General features: G+C 40.1%; 1 long non-coding RNA gene and 3 other non-coding genes across 5 annotated transcripts in view; 1 reads left to right on the forward strand and 3 right to left on the reverse strand.

The window, feature by feature from the left end:
- Positions 1 to 4,841, forward strand: part of LOC106723676 — an 18,070-nt gene extending 13,229 nt beyond the window's left edge. For both annotated transcript variants that reach the window (XR_001359378.1, XR_001359377.1), the window contains 2 exons: positions 3,012 to 3,090; positions 4,601 to 4,841. This is a non-coding gene — a long non-coding RNA (uncharacterized LOC106723676). The remainder of the gene's footprint in view (positions 1 to 3,011; positions 3,091 to 4,600) is intronic.
- On the reverse strand, positions 1,158 to 1,229 carry TRNAC-GCA. The gene has a single exon. It is a non-coding gene; the product is annotated as a tRNA-Cys (tRNA).
- A 1,752-nt stretch (positions 4,842 to 6,593) lies between the features above and the next one.
- Positions 6,594 to 6,665, reverse strand: TRNAC-GCA. Its single transcript has one exon. It is a non-coding gene; the product is annotated as a tRNA-Cys (tRNA).
- Positions 6,666 to 7,582: 917 nt separating this feature from the next.
- On the reverse strand, positions 7,583 to 7,654 carry TRNAC-GCA. The gene has a single exon. It is a non-coding gene; the product is annotated as a tRNA-Cys (tRNA).
- Positions 7,655 to 13,423: the final 5,769 nt, after the last annotated feature.

Below are 13,423 nucleotides of genomic sequence, written 5' to 3' on the forward strand. Positions count from 1 at the left end.
TTTTATATATAAAAAAAGCCTAATATGCAAAATTGTCAACTCTGGAGTTCAACCGGGAGACCGGGAGTTCAATTGCTTGCTATGATGTGCGCTGACCACCAGGGGGCGAAACGTAATGAAGGAAGGCCCCAGGCGGCAGCTGGAAGGCCCAAATTGGCCCTGATCGCTGGCCAGGCCTAGAGACCCTACCCATGCATAAATTTCGTGCACCAGGCCTCTAGTCTAAAATATCAACCTGTGTGGGGTTTTTTTTCTATAAACCTGAAGGATCATGCAATGTACTTTAGGTAGTTGTGAGAGAGGTCATAAAAGATTACTATAAAGGATGCTATGAACTGTACTTCTGAATTACATGCTCTCTCTCTGAACCCACAGCTGATTCTGAGGTTATCTACCAAATACTCAGCTGTTTGTTCCCCACACCATAGAAAGCCGACACTTTCTTCAGTTTTGAGATGGTTGATAAAATTCACTGGTTCCTTCTGCAAAAGTTTGCTTTTAAAGCTTGAATAAGACATAACGTTGTCTTTAATAGTTACATAGCCTAACGTTACACAGGTTGATATTTCATCTTCTGCAAACTCTCTCAGCCCCACAAGGGCTTTCTCCCTGAGCCACAGATCCTGGCGGTTTGGCTGGGAAATGGACCAATTCCTGCCTATCCCAGGGAGAATGCCTGGACTGAGAAGGGGAAAATTAAGAAAACTTAGACATGTTGAAATGGCAACTGTTGGTGGAAGATGCTGTTAAGGTCAAGTTACAAATGATGTGCACATAGGATGAATGAGAAGAGATCCAGAACACAAGATGCTGGGCAGACAGAGTGGGAAGAGGTAACATGGGTCTGAGAAGGCTTCCAGGAAGCTCTAACACTGGTTCTCAACTTAGCTATAGACCAGGAGCCCTGGGGAGCATTTACCATCCCTGGGCTCCACCCCAGACATTCGGAATTAATTGGTCTGGGGTGGGGTCTGGGAAATGGCGCTTTTATGAACTCTCTGGTGGTTCTAATTTATATTTGGAGTTCAGAAACACCGACTATCACATTAAATCTCATCATTTGCTGGTTCTAGAAAAAAAATCTTTACACTGATGTCTTGTAAGGAAGATGAAATTGAAATACAGCACTATTTCAAAGATCAAAATTAGGAATAAATAGGGGGCACCCAGATTTGAACTGGGGACCTCTTGATCTGCAGTCAAATGCTCTACCCCTGAGCTATACCCCCTTCTGCTATAGTATGACTTAATTAATACCTTTATTCTCTATAGCCACGCCCAGATTACCTCTAAATTTATGAGTGGCCACTGTAGGTTGAACCTCTCTTGGGAGCTTTCAGACCTGCTTCGGTGAAAACTCATCAACCTGCTGTACAAGATTCAGGCTCTCTCCTCAAAGGCCTACAGCCTGTGTCCTGGGCTACAGTCACTGGGTGTGAGCAGCAACCTGGGGGAAGCACTGACATTGGCTGTTAGAATAGCCTTCAAGTCAAACGCCTGTTTGCTTGGTGGGTACCTGAAAAACAGAAACTCCACCTGATTGAGGTGTCTGTCCAAAACCATTTAATGAGACTGACATTCCATTCCGGTTACTTTCTACACAGCCTGTGTCCTGGGCTACAGTCCCTGGGTGTGAGCAGCAACCTGGGGGAAGCACTGACATTGGCTGTTAGAATAGCCTTCAAGTCAAACGCCTGTTTGCTTGGTGGGTACCTGAGAAACAGAAACTCCACCTGATTGAGGTGTCTGTCCAAAACCATTTAATGAGGCTGACATTCCATTCCGGTTACTTTCTACTGAACTACACTTCCACTTCTTCAGTTAATATAGAGAATGATCCACTCCAAGAAATACAAAGTATGTGGTTGAATAGATTTAGGAATCCCTAAAAGTGTTAACAGTCCTATGTTAAGATAATTATTTGATTTACTCATACTTTTGTTTATGGTTTAAAAATCTATGTTAAGCCCGGCTGGTGTGGCTCAGTGGTTGAGAGTTGACCTATGAACCAGGAGACCACAATTTGATTCCCGGTCAGGGCACATGCCCAGGTTGCAAGCTCCATCCCCAGTAGGGGGCATGCAGGAAGGAGCTGATCAATGATTCTCTCTCTTCATTGATGTTTCTATCTCTCTCTCCCTCTCCCTTCCTCTCTGAAATCAATAAAAAAAAATATTTTTTTAAAAAAATCTATGTTAATAAGTGAGATTGGACTATTGTTTTCTCTTCTTTTACTGTCTTTGTTATTTTTTATATCAAATTTAACTTCTATCTCTCTCTTCCTCTCCCTTCCTCTCTGAAATCAATAAAAATATATATATATTTTTTTAAAATCTATGTTAATAAGTGAGATTGGACTATTGTTTTCTCTTCTTTTACTGTCTTTGTTATTTTTTATATCAAATTTAACTAATCTCATGAGTTGGGAAAGGTACCACTTGTTTTTTATTCTCCAGAAGTGTTCACATAAGATATAAAAATAATAATTTACATTATTTCTTAAGTGTTTGGTATAACATATGTTGAAACGATCTGTGCCTGGAATAGTGTTTCTTTTTAATGGTAAAATTCTTCATTATGAATTCAATTTCTTCAGTTGTTAAGGATAATTCATGATTTTGATTTCTTCTTGTATCAATTTTGGTAAAACTAAGCCAGAGGATGGGGACATCTCTACTAGTGTAAGTGTAAAGTCAGATTTATTAGAGAGAAATTATAAGCAACACATTAGGATGTCTATAATTACCCAAATTTCCTCTATCCCAAGAAAACATGTTCTTGGGCTGGAGAATTGGATACACCCTCCTGAGTATTCCAGAAGACATTCTTCCTCTACCACAGCATATATTTACGGGGAAGTTTGGAGGAACTGCATAACAGTGGAAGCTTTTGGTAAAGGAAATGACTTCACTAGAAGACAGGAGAGTATGGAGCTTTGCCACTAATTGCATAGGAAATTGGCATACTAGGACCAGTATCAACTATAATCTTGTATTTTTCCCTTGAACCAGTTTAGTCCTGCTAAAACAACTAGAGGAGGAAGAGAGAACCAGGAACCATCTAGCAGACAAAGAATTCCTCTCTATTCAGGTAAGTTAAATTTTTCTAGGAAATTTTCCATGCCATCTCAATATTATATTAAATTGGCACAAAGTCATTCATAACATTGTCTTATGATCTTTTTAACAGCTTTGGAAATTGTAATAATATGTCCTTTTCAATTCCTTATACAGTGGGGCCTTGACTTACGAGTTTAATTCGTTCGGAGACGAGCTCGTTAAGGAGCTCGTTAACTCAAATTACTCTGTCAACTCAATGCAAAAAATCAGCCGAGAGACAGCTGGTATCTCAAAAAACTCATTAGTCAGGACACTCATAAGTCAAGGCCCCACTGTATTGGTTATTAGTGTTTTTTCTCTTCACTTTGTCAATCTTGTCTGGGTTATTTTCATTATTTGTTTCAAAGAACAATTTTTGCTTTATTGGCCCTATCTAATATATTTGTTTTCAATTTCATCAATTTATGCTTTCATCAATTAATCTTTATTATTTGCTTCCTTATTTCTTTGGGTTTGTTTTACTGTCCAGTTCATGCCTTTTGGGGATAGATGCTTAGTTAGTTAATTTTTGCCTTTTCTCTTCATAATATGTAGATACAGTAAGGCTATAAATTGCCCTCTGAGTACTGCTGTAGTTGCAACTGAACAGTTTCAATATCTAGTGTTTTCATCATGATTTAAATAAAAATATTTTATAATTCCTATTTTAATTGCAATTACTGCTTTGCTCCATCCATTATTTAGAAGTATAATTTTTAATTTCCACACATGTGGGGGTTTTCTAGTTATTTGTTGGATTTTGTAATTTTTTTAATGTTATTGATTTCTAGCTTAATTTTATTTTAGTCAGAAAGCATAGTCTTTGTGATTTAAACACTTTGGAATTTGTTAAGACTTGCTTTATGTTCAGTATGCAGTCAATTCTGTCAGTGTACCATGTGTATTTAGGAAAAAAAGGCAAGTCCTGCAATTGCTGAGTGTAAGGGTCTTTACACATTAATTAGGTCAAATTTGTTAATATATTCTATATTCTTCTGATATTATGTATGCTTGTTCTATCAATTCACAGGAGAGGGATTTTGAAATATCTCACATGATTGTGGGTATACCCACTTATCTTTTTTAATCCTGTTCATTTATATTTAATATGTTTTGAGTGTATCAAATTTAGAATTGCTATACCTTCATGGTGAATTGAACTTTTTATCACTATAAAATGACTTTCTTAAAATCCCTTTTCACCTCAAAACTATTTTGTCTGGTACTAATATAGCCACACTATGTATTATTGTCTTTAGTGTATTTTCTCTGTCCTTTTATTTTTAATATCTCTATCCTTATGTTTTATAAGTGTCTCCTGTGAACAACATATAGTTGAGTTGATGTTTTTTAATCCATGACATTCTTTGTCTTTTCACTGTGGCATTTTTTATACATTTATACTTAATATTAATACTGATAGTATTTTGGTTTAAACTTCCTACCTTCTTTGTCCTGCAAGTTCTAGTTTCTTTTTCTTTCCTTTATTGTCTCCTTTTGAGGACTCTAGGAAAAGACCCTCAGAACTGAGGCCTGAGCTCCCTGCACCCTGGCTATAACTGGTAAAACCCGCAAGTATATATTGAGCTAATGGATTCCTCTGCAGAGGGGATTACCCAAAAGATGGTTAGTGTGTGGCTGACAGAAAGTGGAACCAGGACGTACACAAGGGAACCAGTAACCTTGTCTACTCCTGAGAGTAACCTGGACTCTTTGGGTTGGGCTTTGCATAGAATAAAAAAATAAGGAGCTAAAAACATGAGCACATTTCCTGTGTTGACCTGGGTGGGGACAAGTGTATCTGGGGGAGAGCAATGCTCTCAGTGCCCACCAAAGGTGGACTTCGGAGAGGTGCAGAACCAGACCACAGCTCCAGTCAAACTACACTCCTCTCCATCACAGACCATCCGATCCCTTTGTCTGGATTGCAGCCTCATCAATGACTTCCTCACCCACTTCTGTCCCCTCACAAGACATTACCTCTGCTTAACAGAGAATGGAAGCAGCTAGACCTCAGCTCCTTGACACCTGTCTTCAGCTGTCCTTACCCTTTTTGCTTCCATCTCAGAGAAAAAAACATTCCCCTCCCACTTCCAAAGTGAACCACTCAGCCTATACTCCTGACCCATAACTGAATTCAGTTATTTCTCAATCCTGTTCCTTCCCCAGCCAAAAGCACACTAAAGTCTCTATCCTAAATTATAATAGGTTTCCCACTTTCCCCTTAGCCACTGCTGTATTTAACTTTGGACAAAAGTAATCATTATCCAACTCTACTTTCTCACATTATTCCTCATCTGATCCATCTTTATCAGCTACCAAGTCTTATCATTTTATCCTAAAATTTTCTCTGGAATTCCTTTTCTCCTCTGCATTGGGTTCCTTACTCTGTGTGCATCATTGGGCAAATTATTTAACTCTATAAGCTCCCGTTTCTTTATTTTAAGTAGGGACAAGTTTCTTGTGACAAATATGACAACTTAAGATAAATTGCCCAGCACAGTACTAGCACATAGTAAGTGCTCAAAAATATAATGCTAGTTCCTTATCCTTGTCTTTTTGGCAAATTCCATTCCCTGTAATGTCTCCTAAGTGATGTTCCCAAATAAAGGAACTGACCTTGTTGCTTCTTTGCAGTGTGCAGGGCTCCTGTTGACCACAGAACAAAGTCAGAATTCTAGCATATTCCTCACAGACTCTCTCTGATCTAATCATGTGCCTCCAACATTACGTCACAGGCACGCTCCTCCTATTGGTGGGAGACAGGCTCTTCATGGGAATTCGAGAAAAGCATTTCAAGGATCCACACACGGGAGATGGTGATATGGCAAGGTGGTTTATTGGTGATGGCTGCCCCTGAGCTTCCAACGTCCCATTTCCCTCTGTCCCGCCCTGGGAAAAGTCCAACCATGTCTTCAGCATGGCTGAAATAAAAATCAGCGAACAGAATTTCTGCTTTATAGCCCTCAGAAGCCTATGTGGTCTGTGGGCCCTGGTGACCGCTAGACCTACATGGTGCGGGTCCTGAGAAAGAGAGAGATTCATCTAAAATTATGTAGTCTCAGGCTTGGGATGAACCAGAAGTGTTTAAAAATAGCCAATCAGATTCCCAGTCTTTTGCAGGCTTCTGATGGTGTTCACACCCTGATGAATGATCCCTTTCCCAGGTTATGCAGAAACTGAGGCACAACGAGATTGAGCAATTTATCCAAGGTGACACACTCTAACACCCCAGTGGGCATCGGGGCACCTCTAACACTTAGAATCAAAACCTGGTGTTCCTGGGAACTCTGCAGTGCTCCAATTGCTGCTAGGGGTATGCAGGGAACAAGTTTTCTTAACATCTAGTGAGTCCATCAGTATGAGTGGGCTGTAGCTCTCCTGAAGTCCCCAGCCTCCTTCAAGACTTCACCTCCAAGTTGTGCTTGTCTAGGAAGGAAGGATGGAAGGTGAGCTGCGAAGGAAGCTGGAAAGACTATTTAAAAATTACACATAAGGGGGCACCTGGATTTGAACCAGGGACCTCTTGATCTGCAGTCAAATGCTCTACCCCTGAGCTATACCCCCTCAGATATTAATGTAGCCTAATTGATGCCTTTCATCTGAGTGGTAACACTGGGCTCTGCAAAATTAAGTACTGCTCCCTTCTAGGACTGACTTTATGAAGCTGCCAGACCAGCTCATAATAAGACACCTTCCCTCAGTTCTGCAGCTTCTAAGCCTCAGTTCCTGGGTGGGGTCATCAGAGAGGAAAAAATGAGAGAAGCTGCCTGTAGAAACCCCAAAACATTTCCCATTGCTTTTTTTGTTTTAGCCCAAGAGCAGCCCAACCATCTCCAAAACTACCCACCTATCTGGACTCCCAGTCCTTCACCTTTCTTCCTCCAGGGAGGACAGAAATGGGCTCTAATTCAGACAGTGTCACGGAGCTCCAATACTTGGTTGTGGAGGAGCAACACTGCAGAATCTAGGTTTCCCTTGTTGGAGTTGCTAAGCCGGCCTTTTGGCCATTGAGGCTGAAGCAAGTGTATGAGTGAGTTCTGGTGTGGAGAAACCAGCTCCCCAGAGGGCAATGTCAACCCTACGAGAAGAACCTGGATGCTATGATTTGTCTCCATAGGTCTGACCACCACTCCACTGTGCCAAGCTGTTTCGGTGGGAAGGTGAGATAACAATTTAGGTTGCCCATTTACTGTTTGTTCCTACAAAAGCTGCTGTATCTGCAGCTCTCTTCTGCTGCCCTGGAAAAGCCCAGCAAAATTCTGCAGAAGAGTCCCTGCCTTCTCTTTGAGGACCCAAAAGAGTTGGACAAATGAGATATATAAAGAGGGGGAAACACCGGATATCAGAAAGCAGTTGTGCAAGGGCTAATTTCAGGAAGGATCTAATTGGAAGAATTCTAATTTCAGGAAGGATCATAATTGGCAGGGCTGAAAGGAAACGGGAATATGAGCAACAGCTATGAATAGGAAAACCAAAGGAGTAGGGGGCACCCGGATTTGAACCGGGGACCTCTTGATCTGCAGTCAAATGCTCTACCCCTGAGCTATACCCCCTTACCTGTTATGCATCTATAATTAAATACCTTTTCACCTGTGTTGCAACACCCACATCTATGCACTGACATTTCTATTAATTCTTGGAAAGTTCTGGAGATGTGAAAAATTTGCCTTACAGCAAAATTAGCCAGTACCTTTTAGCCCCCAGAAAACTTCTCTGCTTACAATCTTTCAATCTCATCTTTCTTAGTACCACTTTAAAGGCACCTGTTTGGAAATTCGTTGCTTAGAGATGAACCATCCTTCCTTCCGCTCTTGGTAAACTCGGTCTACTTTAAACTTGCCTGCAGCACGCTCTCCCTGCCCCTCTCTCCTCCCCTACACCACAGGTGGGATTGGGAGTTTTGTGGCCCATCTCCTTCTTTGCTCTTTTTTCTTCTCACTACATCTACTTCTTGGCTTTTGACAGTGTCTTCAATGAATCCAGGAAGCCCCAGCAAATTATTATTATTTTTATTATTATTTGATCCTTACCCAAGGATATGTTTTATTAATTTTAGAGGGAGAGAAATATCAATGTGAGAAAGAAACATCAATCAATTGCCTCCTGCACATGGCCCAACCAGGACTGAACCCGCAACCTAGGTATGTGCCCTGACGGAACTGACCCCGCAACCTTTTTGGTGTATGGGGACGACACTCCAACCAACTGAGCCATCCGGTCAGGGCCCAGACAAATTATTTGAGTAATTTGGCCCAAGAGGCCACAACCCCCGTCCTGGAGCCCAGGAAGCTACCCAGCTGTCCCAAGAGACCTCATACCAGAAGGTCAGCACTGCTGAAGCAGCAGGGGCTGTGGAGGATCCAAGACCAGAGATGTCTCTGCTAGACGAACGCTGCTCTGAGGCGCAGCAGTGCGGACCTAGAAAGTGAACAAGCCCTTGCCAACTGGCAGGAACATGGGAGGCATCAGTGAAATAAAAAGGCCACATAGACCCCAAAGGGTAGAGAAAAGATACCTGCCCAAAGGGGCACAGGAGGCCTACGTCCTACCAACCCTGTCCCTCAGTGGTTCCAGTGCAGCCACCAGGTACTTGGCTGAGGACCTACGGAAGTGGTAGCTAAGCAGAGTGGTAGTTTTCTATCAGCTTTTCCACCAGCCCCTTCATGGTCCCACACCAGTGCTGAGATGGAGATTCCCAGATTCCCCTGTGTCTCTGACTTCACCACCTTGCCATGCTTGGGGAAGGCTCCTCAGTGACTGTTCTCTGGACTCTTACTTCTCCCAGCTCACCCCACAATTGTGCAAGGTCTTATTTCTGTTAATAATTCCCTCTATTCAATAACACTTGGTGATAGGCTGCTCTGACCGACACATCTCACTGGGTCCATTTAATTTTTCATTCGTGTATGAAATACACAAAAATTTACAATCATAGGTGTTCAGCCTTGTGAATACTAGAAAATAGAACACCTGTGTAACCCCACATCCCGATCAAGAAATGGAACATTACTCAGAGGTGGATGGGAAATGAGATAAGCGATGGAGTTGGGAATGTCTCTTCTCTGTGCGTACACATTTCTATAGCCTCAACCTTTGAATCATTTTAATGTTTTACATTTCCAACAATAAAGCAACAAGTAGGAGGAGGTAAACATAAAAATAAATACAAACAAAAACCCTAACATTGATAATATGACCACAAAGAAGAAAACACAGTGGTGTACATTCTAAGGGGGGAAAGGGAGATTGTGTTACAATGAGAGATGGAACTTGAGTTAATAAGTTGTTTTGGTATAACTTACAAAAACTATTTTTGTGCAAGTGAGTACATATATTGATATTTTGGGGAACCAGGATTCTGACTGAGTCCGGAAATGTAAATAAGGGATGGAGAAAGGCAAGGGAAAACTGGAGTTAGACTGGAATTGTAAGTAGCTGTATGAATACACACGCACACACACACACACAGTTCCTAATTCTGTCCTCTGAAAGGGGCTAGAAGTAACAACTCAGTTGCAGTGAGCACTCCTAATGTCTGAATTGTGGTTACTAAATGCCATTAAAAGGAACCAAGAACTCTTAGAGAAATGGCTGATTCCAGGGCTGGGCAAGAAACCTAAAAGATTAACAATGAAACATCCTGTGCCAGAAAGTTAAAAAGTGCTCAAGATCTGGTGGGGACATGCCAACTGAACACTGGGCCAGCCTGGAGACGCTCACCACTCGCTAACTTTGGGACAATTTGAGCATCAAAACAAATAATAGTAAGACTGTGTTATGTAGCTCATTAAATTAAAGAATTCATGAATCCATATTAAGTATTATTTTTTAGGTGGAGAAAGGGAAACTCTTCTTTACAAGTAAACTAATAAATGTAAAAGGAATGATAAAAGTATAAAATCACCATTTTATGACCATTGTAAAAATTTATTTAGGGAAGAATCATTCATGGATGCTAAATTTGTTCAGTGAAAATTGGTGGGGAACAAGATATAGAAAAATCTGTCAAACACACTTTATTATTTTTTTAAACACACTTTAATTGAATAATCAAATCCAACTTCAATAGTAGAACAAATTGACATCATTGCCTCTTGATGGAATGCACTGAGAAGGACATAATATCACCTATGTAGTCATTTTGCTAGAATATTGAATTTTAACAAGGAAATAGGCAAACTGTTTTCTCCAAAAGTAACCACTGTCGGAACTTTTAACACATTTGTTGACCTATTTTGGATTCTCCCAATGTTATGTTTGTGAGATCCAGTCACAGCCATGCTGTCCTATGTATGTTGACTGCACGCACATTCTGCAAAACAACTAGCTCTGACCTTTCAAGAATGTCAATTTCATGAAAGGAACCAGAGGACTAGAGAACTATTCTAGACTAAAGTGATCTAAAAACACATGACTACCACATACAATACATGAGCCTTGATTGGGTCTTGTATTGGAAATAAAAGACAATTATCAATGATATTGGGACAATGAAGACATACAGGATGGGGAAAAAGTAGGTTTACAGTTGTATGTGAAACAATTTATTCTTTTATTATTTGTGAATTGTATTATTTTCCATACAAACAGCTGTAAACTTACTTTTCCGCACTTTATATAGAATATAAGTTGCATAATAGATTGGCGATTTTCAACTAGTCTACCACAAGAATTTTTAAAACATTCAATACCTCGCCCTAACTGGTTTGGCTCAGTGGATAGAGCGTCGGCCTACGGACTGAAAGGTCCCAGGTTCGATTTCAGTCAAGGGCATGTACCTTGGTTGCGGGCACATCCCCAGTAGGGGGTGTGCAGGAGGCAGCTGATCGATGTTTCTCTCTCATCAATGTTTCTAACTCTCTATCCTTCTCCCTTCCTCACTGTAAAAGAATCGATAAAATATATTTAAAAAAAAAAAACATTCAATACCTGACTGATTTAGAACTAACCTCTTGTCCCTTAGATCAGCGGTTCTCAATCTGTGGGTCGAGACCCCTTTGGGGGTCGAACGACCCTTTCACAGGGGTCGCCTAAGACCATCAGAAAACACATATATAATTACATATTGTTTTTGTGATTAATCACTATGCTTTAATTATGTTCAATTTGTAACAATGAAAATACATCCTGCATGTCAGATATTTACATTACAATTCATAACAGTAGCAAAATTACAATTATGAAGTAGCAACGAAAATAATTTTATGGCTGGGGGTCACCACAATATGAGGAACTGTATTAAAGGGTCACAGCATTAGGAAGGTTGAGAACCACTGCCTTAGATCATCAAATAAAAATAAATGACAACAGCCAACACAACAATAGCAGTCCCATAAATACATAGGTCATATAATAGAGTTGTATCTTATTGGTGTTGCCACATAATAAAGTTGCATCTGGTTCGTTAATCCTTGATACTGGACATCCTTATATACACGTATAGGCACCTGATTTTTTAAAAAAGTCACTTTGGCCCAGCCAGTGTTTCTCAATGGCTGAGCATCAACCCATGAACCAGGAGCTCACAGTTCGATTCCTAGTCAGGACACCTGCTCAGGGTTTCAGGCTCGATTCCCAGTGTGGGGTATACAGGAGGCAGCCAATCAATGATTCTCTCTCAGCATAGATGTTTCTATCTCTTCCTCTCCCTCTCTCTGAAATCAATAAAAAAATTATAAAAATATTTTAATAGGTATCATTTTGATTGATTTACAATAATAATAATAAAAATAGTAATTGCCTACCCTTTTTGCTCCAAAGTGAGCCACACTAGCCAGGCAAAACAACTATTAACCTATTTTTTAATCAGATCATTAAAAAATATATTTTGTGTGTGCTGCAGAATTTTAGTAGTTTATGTGTGCCATGAAATGAAAAAACTTGAAAATTGCTGTAATAGATGATCGGATTGCATCACTGGTAAACTTCCTGAGTGTGTTGTGATTATGCAGGGGAACATATTTGTTATTAGAAAATACTTGTTGAAATATTTAGGGGTTCCAGGATATCTTCAACTAACTTTCTAATGGATAAGAAAGTTCCTGGCCTTTTGAATGCCCATAACAATTTTAGAATCAGTGTGTAATTATCTACATAAAAATTATGTGGTTGAGGTTACTCTGAAATCTATAGATAAAGGTGGAATGGGAACTGCTAAAGTTACTATATTTAGTGTCTCATTCTATTAACTTAGTATATCCCACCATTTTTGAAGTCTTTAATTTTTCTCCGTGATTTTTACAGTTTTCTGTGGAGAGATATTGTACATATTTGGTTATTATTTTTATTCTTTAGTAGTTGATGTCTTATTTCTTAATTTTAATTTTTTAAAATTTATTGATTTTAGAGAGAGAAGAAGGTAAAGAGAGTAAAGAAACATCATTTTGTTGTTCCACCCATTTATGCATTCATTGGTTGATTCTTGCATGTCCCCTAACCCGGGATTGAACTTGCAACCTTGGTGCATCGGACGACACTCCAACCAACTGAATAAATGACTTTACATGCTTGTTTTCCTAGGGCAGTTATAATTTCAGATATTCTCTTTTATTCAGATGAATCTAAAAATTGTCCCAGATTTTTCTCTATTTGAGGTCCAAATTACATCTCTCAGATTATCTCTTAGCATCAACAGGCCACATAAAACCTTTATTATTCAAAAACCCTGGGTTGTTTTTTTTTTATTTAGAAAATATGATCACCTTGATTATACACTCTTCATGACTATCACCAGGCTGAGGATTTGGAAGGTTGGCAGAATGGACTTGTTGACCAATTTCTACTGAGTTTTGTCCGTAGCCAAGCTAGAAGGAACTTGGTGTCCCTATAAAATATGCAATTTCATCTAACTAGCCTTTGATGTGACTGGCTTCCCTCCTTCCCCTCAAAAGCCATAGGCATTATTGTATTCATCACAAGTTCATCAAAAGTTGATGACTCAAGAGTCAGCCTTATAAAACAAAATCGATTGTAAATATGAGTCAGAGTCTGAGTAATAACCTTGCTTCTATTATCTATATATATAAAAGCCTAAGCAACCGAATGACCGGTCACTATGACACACACTGCTGGAGTGCCGCTCATCTGACTAACCTGTCCCAGCAGCCTGATGGCAGACACTCACTCCCTCAGTAATCCTGCAGGTCCGATCTCCAGAAAACAGGCCAGACACTGATGGACGAGTGCCACCGACACGATCCTGACAGCGCTGCCAGCCTCCTGGAAGTTGGCCTTGGGCACCACAACTGCTTCCCTTCCCTAGATGCTCCACAAGGAATAAACAATATAAAAGCGGCCGCCAGGTGGCTCCCAACAACCAGTGC

Source organism: Myotis brandtii, unplaced genomic scaffold (genome assembly GCF_000412655.1).
Source record: "Myotis brandtii unplaced genomic scaffold, ASM41265v1 scaffold621, whole genome shotgun sequence".
Classification (NCBI taxonomy): Eukaryota; Metazoa; Chordata; class Mammalia; order Chiroptera; family Vespertilionidae; genus Myotis; species Myotis brandtii.